This window comes from Pelodiscus sinensis, chromosome 11, assembly GCF_052426305.1.
Source record: "Pelodiscus sinensis isolate ZL-2025 chromosome 11, ASM5242630v1, whole genome shotgun sequence".
NCBI lineage: Eukaryota > Metazoa > Chordata > Testudines > Trionychidae > Pelodiscus > Pelodiscus sinensis.
Genome location: NC_143062.1, coordinates 50951649 through 50965574, shown reverse-complemented (window position 1 = coordinate 50965574; position 13926 = coordinate 50951649). Strand labels below are relative to the sequence as shown.

At 49.5% G+C, this 13926-nt stretch overlaps 1 long non-coding RNA gene across 2 annotated transcripts in view; it reads left to right on the top strand.

The window, feature by feature from the left end:
* LOC112546377 (uncharacterized) overlaps nucleotides 1-2785 on the top strand; it is a 304389-nt gene extending 301604 nt beyond the window's left edge. For both annotated transcript variants that reach the window (XR_016350462.1, XR_012906422.2), the window contains exon 5: nucleotides 740-2785. This is a non-coding gene — a long non-coding RNA (uncharacterized LOC112546377). The remainder of the gene's footprint in view (nucleotides 1-739) is intronic.
* The last annotated feature ends 11141 nt before the right edge of the window (nucleotides 2786-13926 follow it).

Here is a 13926-nt window from a genome sequence, read left to right as displayed (position 1 = left end):
TTTTGCCTCTTTGGAAGCCACAAGCTGCAGGCAGCGTGGCCTCCTGATCAAAGGCCTGAGGTTAAAAATACCCGGCACAGACATGTGAAAAGGAAGCAGGCAGCCAAATGAGCACACAGGCAGCTAATGCTGGCAGGGACTGAAGGAGGCTGCAGAACAGCAGAGAGAGTTAATACTCGACAGAGAGCTAGGGGGAATAGCACAGACTGTTACAAACATATCGGGGGAATAGAAGAACTGGCGAGAAAGTAGGCCATTTATTAATGAGGGGTGGTGCTAACGAGGGCTTGAAATTGGCTGAGACGCTGAAGTCCTGAAATCCACCTTCAGCGAAGAAATCACCAGCAAAAGACGTTTGCACCGTTACAAAGGGAGGCAAATGGTGTGTAGAGATAGCCACTAATAATTGCAGGTACGGGAATGCCAAGGGACTGTGAACAGAGAGGCTCTGATAGTACACGTGGCTGCTTATGCCTTTGGTGGGTGCCATCGGTGTCATCTCCCAGGATCGGAGCCGTACATAGTAGCTAGGTCAGTGGGCATGAATCCTGGCACCATAGAAGCCAAGGGGAACTTTGCTGTGGCTGGGTGCCACCCCTTAGCACTGGTTCTCGACTCGTTTCAGTCCACGGACCACCAGGCCAATCAAAAAATTTTTGTGGACCACCTCCTTTTTGAGACATGAGAAAAAAAAGCAGACAATGAACATTTTGGTTTGAAATTTATTTCTTACTAACAGATTTTTGGTGCCTGCCCACGCCGTGTGACTTTGGACAATGTTCCTGAGGACCACCGAAAAAGTCACCATGGACCGCCAGTCGAGAACCACAGCCTTAGTGAAATTAGAGAACCGGCAAAGAACCACTGGCCGTTACAGCGGAGTTGCCCTGGGAAGACAAGGCATTGACCACAAGCTCGGTGAGAGGAGCGAGGCTCCTGCGGATCCTACGTCACTTCCTCTTCTGTGCTGCCCTGCCTTGAATTAACAGCTGGGGCGTGAGTGCCACAACAGGCAACCTCTTCAGCGATGCCCCAGGCATGCCCAGGTGTGTCATAGCAGGCGAGGGAGAAGGGCTGCTTGTGTTTTTCCGAGCCCCTTCCCTTGGCTGCGGCGTCGGAACGAGCAGCGCCTGTGCCGGGAGAAAAACCCAACGTTTCCAGGCCCGCTCGATGGCTGCAGCTGGTGTCTGTACTAGCGTGGGCCTCATGTCGGTGAATAACAACACCTGACTGAGTCGAACAAGAGATCTTTTTTCAAACCCATTTGAAGAAAAATGACAGCCCCTGTAGCATAGAATGGAATGGATGATAAATCATAGAATGGGGAAAACAATTGTGTTACTCTTGCTGTTACGAGCTCCTGCATGGAAAGTCCATATGTTATATTTCTGATGACATAAATTTAATGAAACTCTTTTGAGACGCTGACCAGAAGTCAATATACAACTCAGGCAAAGAAATGTCCTAATGCCTTCCTTTGTTTTTATAATAGATCTGTTGATGTCTCTCTTTCCCCTCTGTCTCTTTCTCTCTGTCTTATTAAGCCCAGCGATATAATATTATGTGAAATGACATCATGGAATAGTAGCTCTAATATAGCAGCATTATCAGAAATGTCACCCCTAACAAATTAGCAGTCTTAATGTTTGCCTTCTGGTCACAGTGTCTTGCTCCTTTTGTCTTCTACTATAACTTATAATAACAAAGCATGCGATGCAGATGGCTGCAAGGGATGTTTCCAGTTGATAAGCATGCAACATGTGTCGGTAGGGATATGGGGGAAAGCAGACTTAAAAAAAATCCAAACAAAACATTTCTGGCCTTGGGAACTTCTACTGCAGCTGCTGTCAATATACCGAAAGCGGGTTTCTTTTTCTTTTCATTTATAACTAAGTAGAAAAACAATCCCAAGTATCTTGTTATGTGATTCACTGTTTTGTTTTTTTAAAAAACCTGGTAATTAATTCCCAAGGAAATTGATGGAGAGGCTGCAGATTTCAAATGAGCAAAATGAAGTTTACGTGTAGGAGGTCGGCGTGGAAGAAAAGCAAGGACCTGAAATGACAGATAGCTGAGAGAATGCTTCCCTGGCGCTGGAAGAGACTAGCCAAGGCCACGCAAGTAAGCGGAAAAATTCAGTGGGCCTGCTTGAGGGCCTAAGCTCCGCTCGTGTATGGGAATGACGTTGTGCTTGGTTACGGGGAGGGTCTGCTCTCTAGGGCCCAGCCCGAGTAGCAGGACCAGGCATGGAGAGAGCCACCCAGCAAGGGGAAGGAGTCCAACCCCTTCTGCAAAATGCCAGTGGCTCTTCTCTGCACCAGCATTTCTTGTTCACAGGGAGGAAGGGCGGATCCACATAGCAGCTGGCAGATCCTCCTAGGGTTGCCTGGGCAGTCTGGCATTTTCGCCTCTTGTCCGGTAAAAAAATTCAGAAAATACCGGACACCTCAAATGTCCTAAAATGCCTGGGATTTTCTGATTTTTTTTCCTTGCCAGGAGGTGAAAATACCAGACTATCCAGGCCAATATCGGGCATCTGGCAACCCTACACACACTCAGCAACCGGGCCCAGCTGCCCCCTCTTCCCCCCCCCGCATACCTGGTTCTGCAGGGGAGCTGTCTGGTCCGGAGCAGGGAGACAAGATGGCCGCCAGCAGCCTCTTAGGTCCAAAAAGCCTCTTAAAGGGGCCATGCTGTTTTTTATTTTCTAATATATTTTTTGCTTAATAGCACTCAGGGTCTTTTTTATTATTATTATTATTTCGCAACAACTTTGGTCTCCCTCTTTTCTTTGTCAACAGAATTTTTTCCCCGGTGTTTTTTTTATGGGAGGGCAGGCGTTTGGTATTTTTGGTTAAACCATCTGGCGACCCTAGATCCTCCAGCCATCCCCTGCCCCCCTCCCGGTGTTTTCCTTGCTACAGGTCAGAGGGTGCCCACAGGGCAGGATTATTATGGGGCGTTGTGGATGCTCTGCTTGTAAATTTGACCTTGGGGGGTGTGACAGGGCAAGGCAGCCTTGCACTGAGCCTGCAGGGGCCAGCCGGGGTTATCTGGCTGCAGAGGCTCCTCCCCCACAGCTCTACTGAGCATGTGCGAGCTATAGCTCCACTATAAAAGCCTGGGAAAGGACTCAGTCTGGGGTGGCAGCTGGAGGAGAAGGACTGATGAAGGGAGCTCCTACACAGCAGTCACCAGAGACTCCAGAAGAGGCCTGTGGGGATGTGGAGGCGAGCTGGTGCATTCCAGAGATTACCCGCCGAGGAGACGCCTGCCCAGAGGGAGCAGCAAGCGGGACGAGTACATGGGAAGGAACCTCAGTGAACCAGGTAGGAAGTGGCCCATGGCAGGTACGGGAACCGCCTCTCCCGCCCCCAGGACCTCGGCGCGTTTCGGCCGGATTGCCCCACTGAGGGAGGGACACGCTACCCGGTCGCTCACAGGGCCCTGGGCTGGGACCCGGTGGAGTAGGGTGGGCCCAGGTCCCCCTACCTGGGGTGCGTCCCCGCTACAACCCTGAACTGTGTTTTGGACTCAGGCCGGAGGGCCTTGGCCTGGCCTTAAAGGGCCAGACTTAAACTGTGTTTCGGACTTGGGCCTGAGGGCCTTGGACTTAAGAGGTCCTGCGGGAGGGCCAGGCGGAAGTGGCCTGCCACAGGGGGTTATTTGGAACTAAAGCCCTAGTGTAGACCAGGGCTACCGACACCATGGACATTTGAACTGACACACACACTCCCACACTTCCATTCCTACTCCGTCGCAGGCAGACCTACGCCTGACCCGGCTTGTACCCTGGCCAGACTGTCTGGGGAGTGCCAGGTGAGCCAGTGGTAATCATCCCAGAACCCCAACGTGCCGGCAGCTCTGTCTGCTGACATCGCTCTTTAAAGCGCTCCAAGGGCCCGATCCTGGGCCCGGTTGAAGTCAATGGCAGAATGGCCATGGCACCGAATCAGTCCCCTGCCCTTGCGGGATGTGGGCAGGCTGCCTCGCAGTTCCAAATGAAGCGGCACTAAAAGAGGAGCTCACAAGGTCGCTAGCGTGACCGTGTTTGCTGGAGCAGGAGCCAGGCTGTGCCGGGGGTAAGGGCAACGGGCCGCTTACCCTGGGCCCACCCTGGGACTGTCTCTGAGACTGGCAGCGTGAGAGCAGACCACAGATTTCCTCCCCTGGCGCCTGCAGTGTCAGGTTTGGCTGGCTGAGTCCTCTCCACGCCCACCGGTTATTGGTCCCAGCCGCGTCTGTAGGATGCTCCCGGCTTGAGGTTTGCTGCAGCTGCCACTGCCGCCTGGTGATGGTAACCCTTCCGGAGAAGCGCGGTGCGACAGGCTGTTGTCAGAGAGGGGCAGCAGATGGGAAACCGATTCCAAAAGGTCTCCAAACTTCTGCCTTCCTGCAGCCCACGCAACACACTGCGTGGCCTGGCCAGCCAGGTCTCCAGCAAGCACTTCCCTACTTCCAAGGGGCAGCCAGGGAGGGAGAAAAGCTCCCAGTCAAAAGCCACCAACCTCTCCTCTTTCAAGTGTCTCCTTGTCATGGGGTAGACTAAGCCCCGACACTCCCTACAGGACTCTGAAGGCCTTGCCACACCGCACCCCAGTGAGAGGAGCAGAAGAGAGGTCCTCCAGGCAGGACAGAGTGGCTACCTCTGCGGCAGCCAATCAGGGCCCAGCAGACCCATATAAAAGAAGCTGTGGGTTAGGGCCTGGCAGTTCCTCACAGGCACTTGACCCAGACAGATCTATGCACTGACCGGGAGAACAGCAGCACCGCGGACAGCTCCGAGTGCAAGAGGAACTTTAGGCCTGGGTGAGGCCCATGTCCAGTGGCGGAAGACTAGTCACAAGCAACTAGAAGAGTGGATAGCCCCCTGGACAGGGTCTATTGAGAACCCAGCCTCAGAGCCCTGAGATGACCAGACAGAGCAGCGTCCTTGGGAAGTGGCCCAGGGAACAAGGAAGTAGAAGACAGTGGATAATCGTAGCAGGCACCTGCTTCTTGTAGGGTCCCTGGGCTGGGACCCAGAAGAGTGGGCGGGCCTGCCCCCTCTCCATCAGCCACAGCAAGGGGACAAGAAGAAGCCTAGTTCCAGGCCACATACTGATATTTCCTCTGCCACAGATGGCCAGGAAGAGAGCTTCCCAGACACCTCTCGGATGCTCACAAGCAGGCACACCCCGTTACACTCCTCCAGACTCTCTTCTGCGATAATGGGTGCAGGGTACGGCAAGCTGGACCGTCTCAGCAAGGGAGTGGCGTTCTCTGCTCCTCATCAGCCAAGGACTGCCCTTATGCTAGTGGATGGGTTTCCTTGTCTTCCCTCTCACCCCCATGCTTGTTTGTCTCTTTGGGGCAGGGCTGGTCCATTTCAATTTGTTTGTACTGCGCCATGGAACACCCACATCTTGAATCCTGCGTACAGATGTGGTCACCTCCTCTCAAAAAAGATCTCTTGGCATTGGAAAAGGTTCAGAAAAGGGCAACAAAAATGAGGGGTTTGGAACGGGTCCCATATGAAGAGAGATTGTGTGGGACTTTTCACCATAGAAGAGAGGAGACTAAGGGGGATAAGATAGAGGTCTATAAAATCATGACAGGTGTGGAGAAAGTGAATAAGGAAAAGTTATTTACTTGTTGTTCTTATGTTATAGGGATGAGTCACCTAATGAAACTAACAGGCAGCAGGTTTCAAACAATCAAAAGGAATTTTTTCTTCACTCGGTGCATAGTCAACCCGTGGAACTCCTTGCCAGAGGATGTTGTGAAGAGCAGGACTTTAACAGGGTTCAAAAAAGAGCTAGATAGATTCATGGAGGTTAGGTCTATCAATGGCTATTAGCCAAGATGGGTAGGAATGGTGTCCCTAGCCTCTGTCAGAGGCTGGGAATGGGAGACAGGAGAGGGCTTATTTGATAATTCCCTGTTCTGTTCACTCCCACTGAGGCATCTGGCACTGGCCACTGTCAGATGACAGGATACTAGGCTGAATGGACCTTTAGTCTGGCCCAATCTGGCCACTCTTCTCTTCTTAGAACCATGGCACCCCGATGGCCTCTGTTATAACCTGCGGGAAGCAATGAGCAGCCAACATTACATCTAGGGGGCCAGGTTTTCGGCAGGTGTAAATTGTGCAAGTTGGACCCCACCAATTGACAGCTGCAGCTCTGCATACCCGTTATACTTACATTTTTATGAGCTTCTTTGCTGGAGTCAGCTGTATGGAGGGTTACCATATCTGAGCTTTCAAACAGGACACTCCTGGGAGGGAGTATTTCGGTATCAGTATCTACTGGCTCACGTTGCATTGATGTGTTCTGTATTAATACAATGCGAGTCGGTAGACACTGATACAGATCCACTCCCTCTCAGGACTGTCCTCTTGTTCGAACGTTCAGATATGGCAACCCTAGTCGTGTTGCTCAGTGGGCACAGCTCCCACGTCTCCATAATGCCGAAGTGCACGACAACCTCCTCGGAAATAACCGTGAAAGACGTGTGTCACTCTCCAGCGCTGCGGCACAGCTGAGCCGTTGCCCCCAAGAACAGTTGGGCCTTAGTGACCCGATCTCTCTCTGGGCTGAAACTTACTGCTGAGCAGTGATGGGAAGAGCATACCAGCTCAGTGGAAGACCATGAGGATTAGGGATACGAGGAAACAACGGGACAATACTGGCTGGCGGGACAGACGGCATCTCCGCATGCTGGAGACCTAACCATGGTCAGCACGTGAGGTCAGTCTAGACAGTTGAGTTGCGTGCCCTTGGGTTAGCTCTCTGCACCAGGCGGGACTCCACCCGGTCATGCCAGCCCTTCAGCAGTTACTTCTTCTTTTCTTCACTACCGCCTTCTCGTGCAGATGCAAGAAGGGGCTGGACATGCTGTCATCGTCTCACCAGAGAGGGCACTTGGATCCCACCCCGATTAGAGAAAACACAGCGTTTTTTGTTCTCGGAGACAGCAGAGAAATAGTCCAGAGGAGAGCGGTTCAGACTTCCGCCGGGCCTGCCAGTCTCTCTGACTGGCGAAGCTATTGAGTCGTGGAGGCTGTGGGTTAATTGTTTGCCTTCTGGCTTGCGTAAGAGTCACTTGATTTTCCTATAGAGGAGTAAAATTGAATCCAGTTGCCAGGCCAGATCCCCCACTGGTGTAAATCCAAGTCAAGTCGCTGAGCTGGCTGCATGGCACCAGCTAAGGGTCTGGCCTTCCTAAGGAATAGCTTCGGACAGGCCGGTTTCCCCTCAGAACGAGTCTCTCGCCAGTCTCCACAGAGAGCACGTATTGCGTTGGGTGCGGGAGGGGGAAGCGAGGTGATGGGTGAGACACGCCAAGGTGAAAGTCTCTCTGATGCCAGTCAAGCCCCCTGTGGATCTCCCCCATCCCCCTTCTCAGCGCTGCTCCCTGCAATCACCAGACACTCTTGGGCTGAGAACCCCGGTCGGGGTAATTTATCATCACACGGCTCCAGAGCGTGAACGAAAGGCCACAGTGCAACTCGGAGCACCTCAGGCTCCGTCACCGGTGTCGCTCTGCTTCAGTGCCCGCTCCTCCTTCAAGCTGAGCTGTCACCTGAACCGTGGCCCCCGCTGCGGATCACTGTGTCCTGAGTCTCTCCCACGTTCTTCCCCTGCTCCATGCTCTGTGTCCAAACCAGTGGGCTCAGGGCTGCTCCTCTGGGCCTTCCTTTGCGCAGTCTGTTCCTGCTTCAAAGACCAAGCTTTCCCATAACCCTCCCTCCCCCCCTTTTCCTGCAGTTGCTTATAAGGAACATCTTGCTCTGTTCAAATGGTCTGATTAGCGTATGGGGCTGCAAGGCTGGCCCAGGTCCCTGGCCCTTTAATGGAGATGCGCCCTCTACCATATTTGCCCATGGATCCTAGAGGTCTGAAAGAAGACCTCCCATCGCCGTTTGGCTCCCCATCAGTGCTTGAACAGCAGCTGCTGTGTTCGTTGTCACCGCGACTGATCCCACAACTTTCTGAGCCAGAAGCAGTCAGCCTTTAGCGCTAACGGCCAATGAGTCCAAGTTGGCAGCTGAGGCAGCCTCAGATCCTCTGTGGATCAGGCTGTAACAGACACTGAACTGAGAGTTACACTTGCTAGCTCACCCAGTCTTAAGACTTCTGCACTTCAAGGTCATGGCTGCTTTAATCAGACGTTGGTGGATGGCAGGAAACGGTGGGTTTGAATAATGCCCCTGCCACTGCTGTTGCCGTAGCGAGACCAGAGGTCCTTAAGCAGGGGTATGTATCTCCCTGGGGTGTGCAGAGGTCTATCGGGGGCATAGCAACTCATCCAAATACGTGTCTAGTTTTACTGGCTACATAAAAAGCACTTGTGAAGTCAGTGTCAACTCAAATGTCACACCGTGACTTGTTTATCCTGCTCCGTGTGCTGTGCACCGAAACGAGCACCATGGTTTGATGTTCCAGGTGCTGGAAGGTAACAGGAGAACGTAAGCGCTTTGCCACTCCTAGTGGGCTGGGACACGTGTGTTGTATTTTAAGTCTGATTTGGTAAGGAGGTTGTTTTTAAAATGCGGTGAGACTTAGGGGGACAGCTCAAACTCCGGAAAGGGGTGCGGTAGTCTGGCAAGTCTGAGCGCCGCTAGGCCAGATCTCTTAGAACTCCTCCAAAGCAGTGGCTTTGGGTCACAAATCCAGCCAATGGGGCTTGCCTCTTGCCCTGCTTTTGAAAATCTCCCCTCTAACCCTTGGTTTTTGCCTCTGAAAAATCTGTCTGTTGTTATGTCCTTAGCTACCTTGCAGGGCTTGAAGATGGATTAGTGAGCACCAGATCTTCCAAGTTAAGCCCAAATCAGCACGTCTACACATTTTTGCTACGAACATGATGTGCACAAATATGCATCAATAGATCGGGGTGGACCCTGGAAAACATAACTGGCCCTTTGGCCCTCAATGGCCAGCTCACCTGTATGAGCATCATTCACCTGCATAAGGGATTTCAGAGAAGTGCATCTTAAGTTTTGCATGCACAGGTGTCGTATCCATAAGTAAGGGCTGAGAAACTATTCTCGGTGCTTTGAGAACATTAAATACCACGAAAGGGCTCTTATCGTTAATATTTATGGCATTGGTCCAATATTGCTTTGGCGAATTCTGAATAGATCGCGCATTCAGAGGGTTCATTTTTTCCTATTACTATTGCAGGCTTGAACCTCAAGAACTTGCACGTGAACTTATACGACTTGGATCTCCAAGTTTTCATGTGACTCATCCAAGAATGGAAGCATTAAAACCAAATGCTTGATTTCCATTAACAACCTTGCAGAAAGGTCAATGTATTACTATGTTGTGATTCCCAATGATAAATGAAACACATTACATCTGGAGTAAAGGCTCTATTTATCCTTGATTTTTTTCTGAAGTCCCAGCAGCCTTAATGTGAGTAGGTTTGGTTGACCTTCATAACAAATCAGAAATAAACCCCAATGCATTCCCACGAAGGCAAAAATCATTGCGGACAGTTTTGAAATTAAAATCTCGACATGAATAGGGAAGAGCTGTTAACAGTGTTTCATAATGCTCAAAAATTAACATGCACCGAAAGCCAGGTGCCAGTCCTATTTCATTGTTTATCAACGTACTCATAAAGAAACAGCGTTATTAGAGGATCTGAAATCACTCAGTAATTTGGCTGCTGACGTTGATGGATGGATCTTGGCTGTTCCTCTTTGCTAAAGCTGCTGACGGGATAAATGTTTTATTCATGAGGCCCAGAGAAGAAGGGATGCCAAAGAAACTCTTTGAGATGTCAAGCAAGTGATCAGGTGTTGTTAAGCAAAGGAGCTGAAGTACTACATTTTAGTGTAGATGGACTATGAACATATCTAACAGTGATACATCAAAAGCCTGGATGCAATTTTTATTATCTTCTGCATAGTATCTGGAATAATGAGCTATGAATATGAGCCTTTTTATTTGCTATCCTCCTGTGCACACATTCATCTCGATGGCTTTCAGTAAGAACTGTTACAGCAAAGGGATTTTTCGCACCCTGCATTGTAAACTATCCTAAATCACGTAGGACTGGAAACGAAAACTGTACTGAGAGGCAAAACTCTACCAGCTCATGTATTCAGAGCAAGCCTCAAACCAGCAAAGATGAAAATCCGCATGTAAATTGCAGCTATAGAATTGTAAAAACGGCAAGTAGATTCTCAGGTGACTCCTTCGCTCAAAATTTTAATTATTGAACGAACCTTTTATCCAAATACTGAATCTCAGGGAGGTTTGTCCTCAGCCTGCAGAGGGAAGGGGACTTAATATGGGGCCAGATTCCCAGCAGCGTAAAAGGACACGACTCCAATGGGACTGTGCTGATTTACACCACCTGAGGGTCTGATCCGCTTTCAAAGGACTCATTCCTGTTGTATAATATCACTTTGGAATAGAAGCCTTTGTTGATTTAGGAAGGAAAGAGAATTAAATCTCTGTTTTGTATAAAGAATTTTAATGACGAAGTCCTTTGGCCCGCTAGCTCTTGCATGGACAAGTGTTTGAATATTTTATAATCTATATTAATAACTTCTTTTAATAACAGCCTGGAGTCTCGTAAGAGCCGAGCAAATGAGCTCTTGATGGGACCAAGCTGTCAGTCTGAACAGGGTGACATTTGACAGTAGCCACATTTCTAACTCGAACCCGGTGAAATGCTCCTGCCTGCCAAGGGAACAGTGAAGGGGAGTTGCAACGTTTCTCACCGGGCACTCGCCAGGGCAGAAAAATAGGGACATGTGTTAAAAATGAGTAATTCAGCACTGAACAGTGATAGATAACGGCGACTAAAAACTAGAGCCACGTTGCACTGCCCTGGTGCTTTGATTTGCGAGGAGCCGGCCCTTCAGACCACAGGCACATGCCTCCTGGGCCCCAGTTAAAAATCAAATACGATAGACTGACAGTGGAAAGCTACCGTCAGAAAAGCTGTCAAGATGTATCAAAATATGTCAGCGTATTAGCTCTCTTTATCCGTCAAAGCCATTGATTATTTTCAGTAAAGAAAGCTGCTGACAGCAGGTGAAACCATCGAATTCTGTACAGCTGTGATTTGGCTGACACATGTCACTATTCCCAAACAGATGAGTCAAAGAGGGTTTTTTTTTTCTATCCTGAGTCTGCAGAAGGCAGCCTGCCTGTAGAGTGTTTTACAAAAGGTGGAGGATGTAAAAAGAAAGAAACATCCATTAGCCCTTAGGATTTACAGCACTCAGATCTCTTTCTGTGCAGCATATATTTTAAACGTCCTTGTTTGCATAAAATCTTCCATTTTCCTGGGGTGGAGGTGATACACTGGAGGGATTTGCTTGGGTACCCTGAAGTAATTCAGATACTCGGTGAACCACATTGGTGCTGCTGACGATCACAGCTGAGCGCTTACAGGAATGTTCTGTTTGCTCCCCATTACAAATCCAGACCCATCGCACAAGCATTACTATTCTGTAAACTGTCTGCTCCTCGCAGGGATGGAGAAACCAGGGGAGGATGCTCTGATGCGTTCCCTGTTTGTAGAGCCAACTTTGGACTGTGCTTTCCCCTCAACTCAGCAAAGAAGCGCCTCCTTTCACGTGGCAGGAGGTTCGCAGCCCTGGGGTCCAGCGGGGAGCAGAGCGGGAAGTGTGGCAAGCACCCAGGCAAAGTGATGTTTGATCAAAGAGTGCCCACAGCTGCAATCAGAAAGGGAAAGGCCCAACATTCCCATGGATGGGCAGCCCCGGCAGGAGGGATTTCCAGCCCGTTTTAGGGGCGGCTCAGATAAGCAGACAGAATTTGTGTGCTTCGCTGAACGGGCCACCAACTTGCATCTCTCAAGCCCAGCGTTGATACCTAAGTGAACATCCTGCTTGGTTCATCACAACAGACCCGGAGGCGTTAGAGATGGAAAACAACCACTGATTGACCCAATGCATCCCCCTGCTCTCTGCTGAGGATCTCTCCTAGGATTTCACCTGCCTGCTCTTCACTGTCCCAAGTGCAGGTTTCTCCCTCATGGCCCGAGTGACTTGTAGAGCATCGAATTCTGTAGAGCAGAGACATGGAGTGGGGCAGAGCCACTAGGGGTACTTCTAGACTACAGGCTTTTGTCGACAGAGGCTTTGTCGACAGATACTGTCAACAAAGCATCTGTCGACAAAGAGCGTCTAGACTACATCCAGTTCTGTCGACAAAGCAAGTTGCGTTTTCGACAGAGTCTGGATGCTCTCTTTTGAAAAAGCACAGTGTGGATACAGTAGCGCCGTTTGTCGACAGAACTCTATTGAGAAAAGGCGTTATTCCTCGTAGAATGAGGTTTACCGCCGTCGACAAAACTTCCGCGGTCTGTCGACTTACTGTTGACGGAACTCGGCAGGTAGTGTAGACGCAGGTATAGTTTTGTCGACAAAAGTGGACTTCTGTCAACAAAACCCTGTAGTCTAGACACACCCTAGGAGCGTCTTGCATCCTCTTTCTACAAGGAAACCCCGGAAAGCCTGTGCCCTCAATGCGCTGTATTGTAGGGCAGAATTGGGCCAGATATGCTGTATCACGCCCACAATCGCTGCAATGCTGGAGTCTGGTCTGCTAGGCGCTATCACTTCGAGGTCTCTTTTGGAATTGCTGCTTTCCAGGAGTTTCTGTCCTGGGCCATCTTTATTTCCAATCACTCACCATCAGCGCCCCACGCAGTGTACTAGCATGTGGCTCTCCCTGGACTAAATTTCCTTGGGTCATTTTCTAACCATGTTTTATTACCTCTTTTGGCCCTTTGTCTACTGTTTCTCCGGCCTCATTCGTATTTGCAATTCCTCCAAGGCTACTATCATGTTTGCTCGCTTTTCCAAGTCATTAAGGAAGATGTTTACCAAGACTGAGCTTTGGTGTTCTCTGTGTCGTACCTCACTGGGCGCCTCCCTCAGCTCCGTACATTGGCGTTCAGCTTCATGTTGCCTTACGTTCCTTTGGTACATCTACACTACAACACTATTTCGGGAGACTGGAGTATCCCAAAATTGCTCTCCTGCTTCTTCACAGCAAGCCCATTAGTTCGGGCTTGCTATTCCAACATCTCTGTAAACCTCATTCTACGAGAAGTAAGGGACATTTTGGAATAGCGCTTTTTTTTCGAAATTTGGCATGGCATAGACAGCACCAAATGATGAAATAAGCTATTTCAAAATAGCATCCAAGTAAGAGACGCAATCTTATTTCATGTTGTGGTGCAGTGTAGATGCACCCTTTGAGTCATATTTAAAAATGCAAAGCAGCAGATGCGCCATTTACAAATTTTTAATTTGTCCAGTCAGAGTGATTAATTGGCTGACCCTCATTTTAGAAAAAGATCTCTTCTCATGCAACTTAAACTCATGTGGGTATTTCTGTTGTCAGTTGCAGGGTGGCGCAGGTAGGGAAGGTTTCTTTTAAAATTGATATTTAAAATAGCTTCAAAAAGCATTGTGCTGTCTGGTTTCAGATTGTCCTGATGGCTCCTTATCTCCGAGTGTCCTTACGTTCCCCTTTTGTGCCTAGAAGGGCCATGCTTTTATGTCTCAACAACATAGTTCGTGAGATAAAATCTCTTCTATGAAGAGAGACATCATTGGGAGCAGTAATTACTATGGATAGTGATATAAGGTGATGCACCTTAACACAGCAAGTCAAAGATAGCAAAGAATTCTTCTCCGTCAGGTCATGCGTTAGCACCCATACTGAGTACTCACAGCTAATTGGCTCACTTATGTTTTCTCAGTAGATAAAGCAGTGCAAATTCAACCCCACATTGCTCTAAAATAATCCTGCCCTTTGCTTATTTTACTTAGTAGAAATACAGACAGCTCCTAGGGCCGGAGTCAGTGTCTACTGAAGCCCTTGGAGTTGGAGAGGTGAGCAGAAATCCCGTGTGTTAGTTGTTCGACAGTAAAACTTTGTGCTG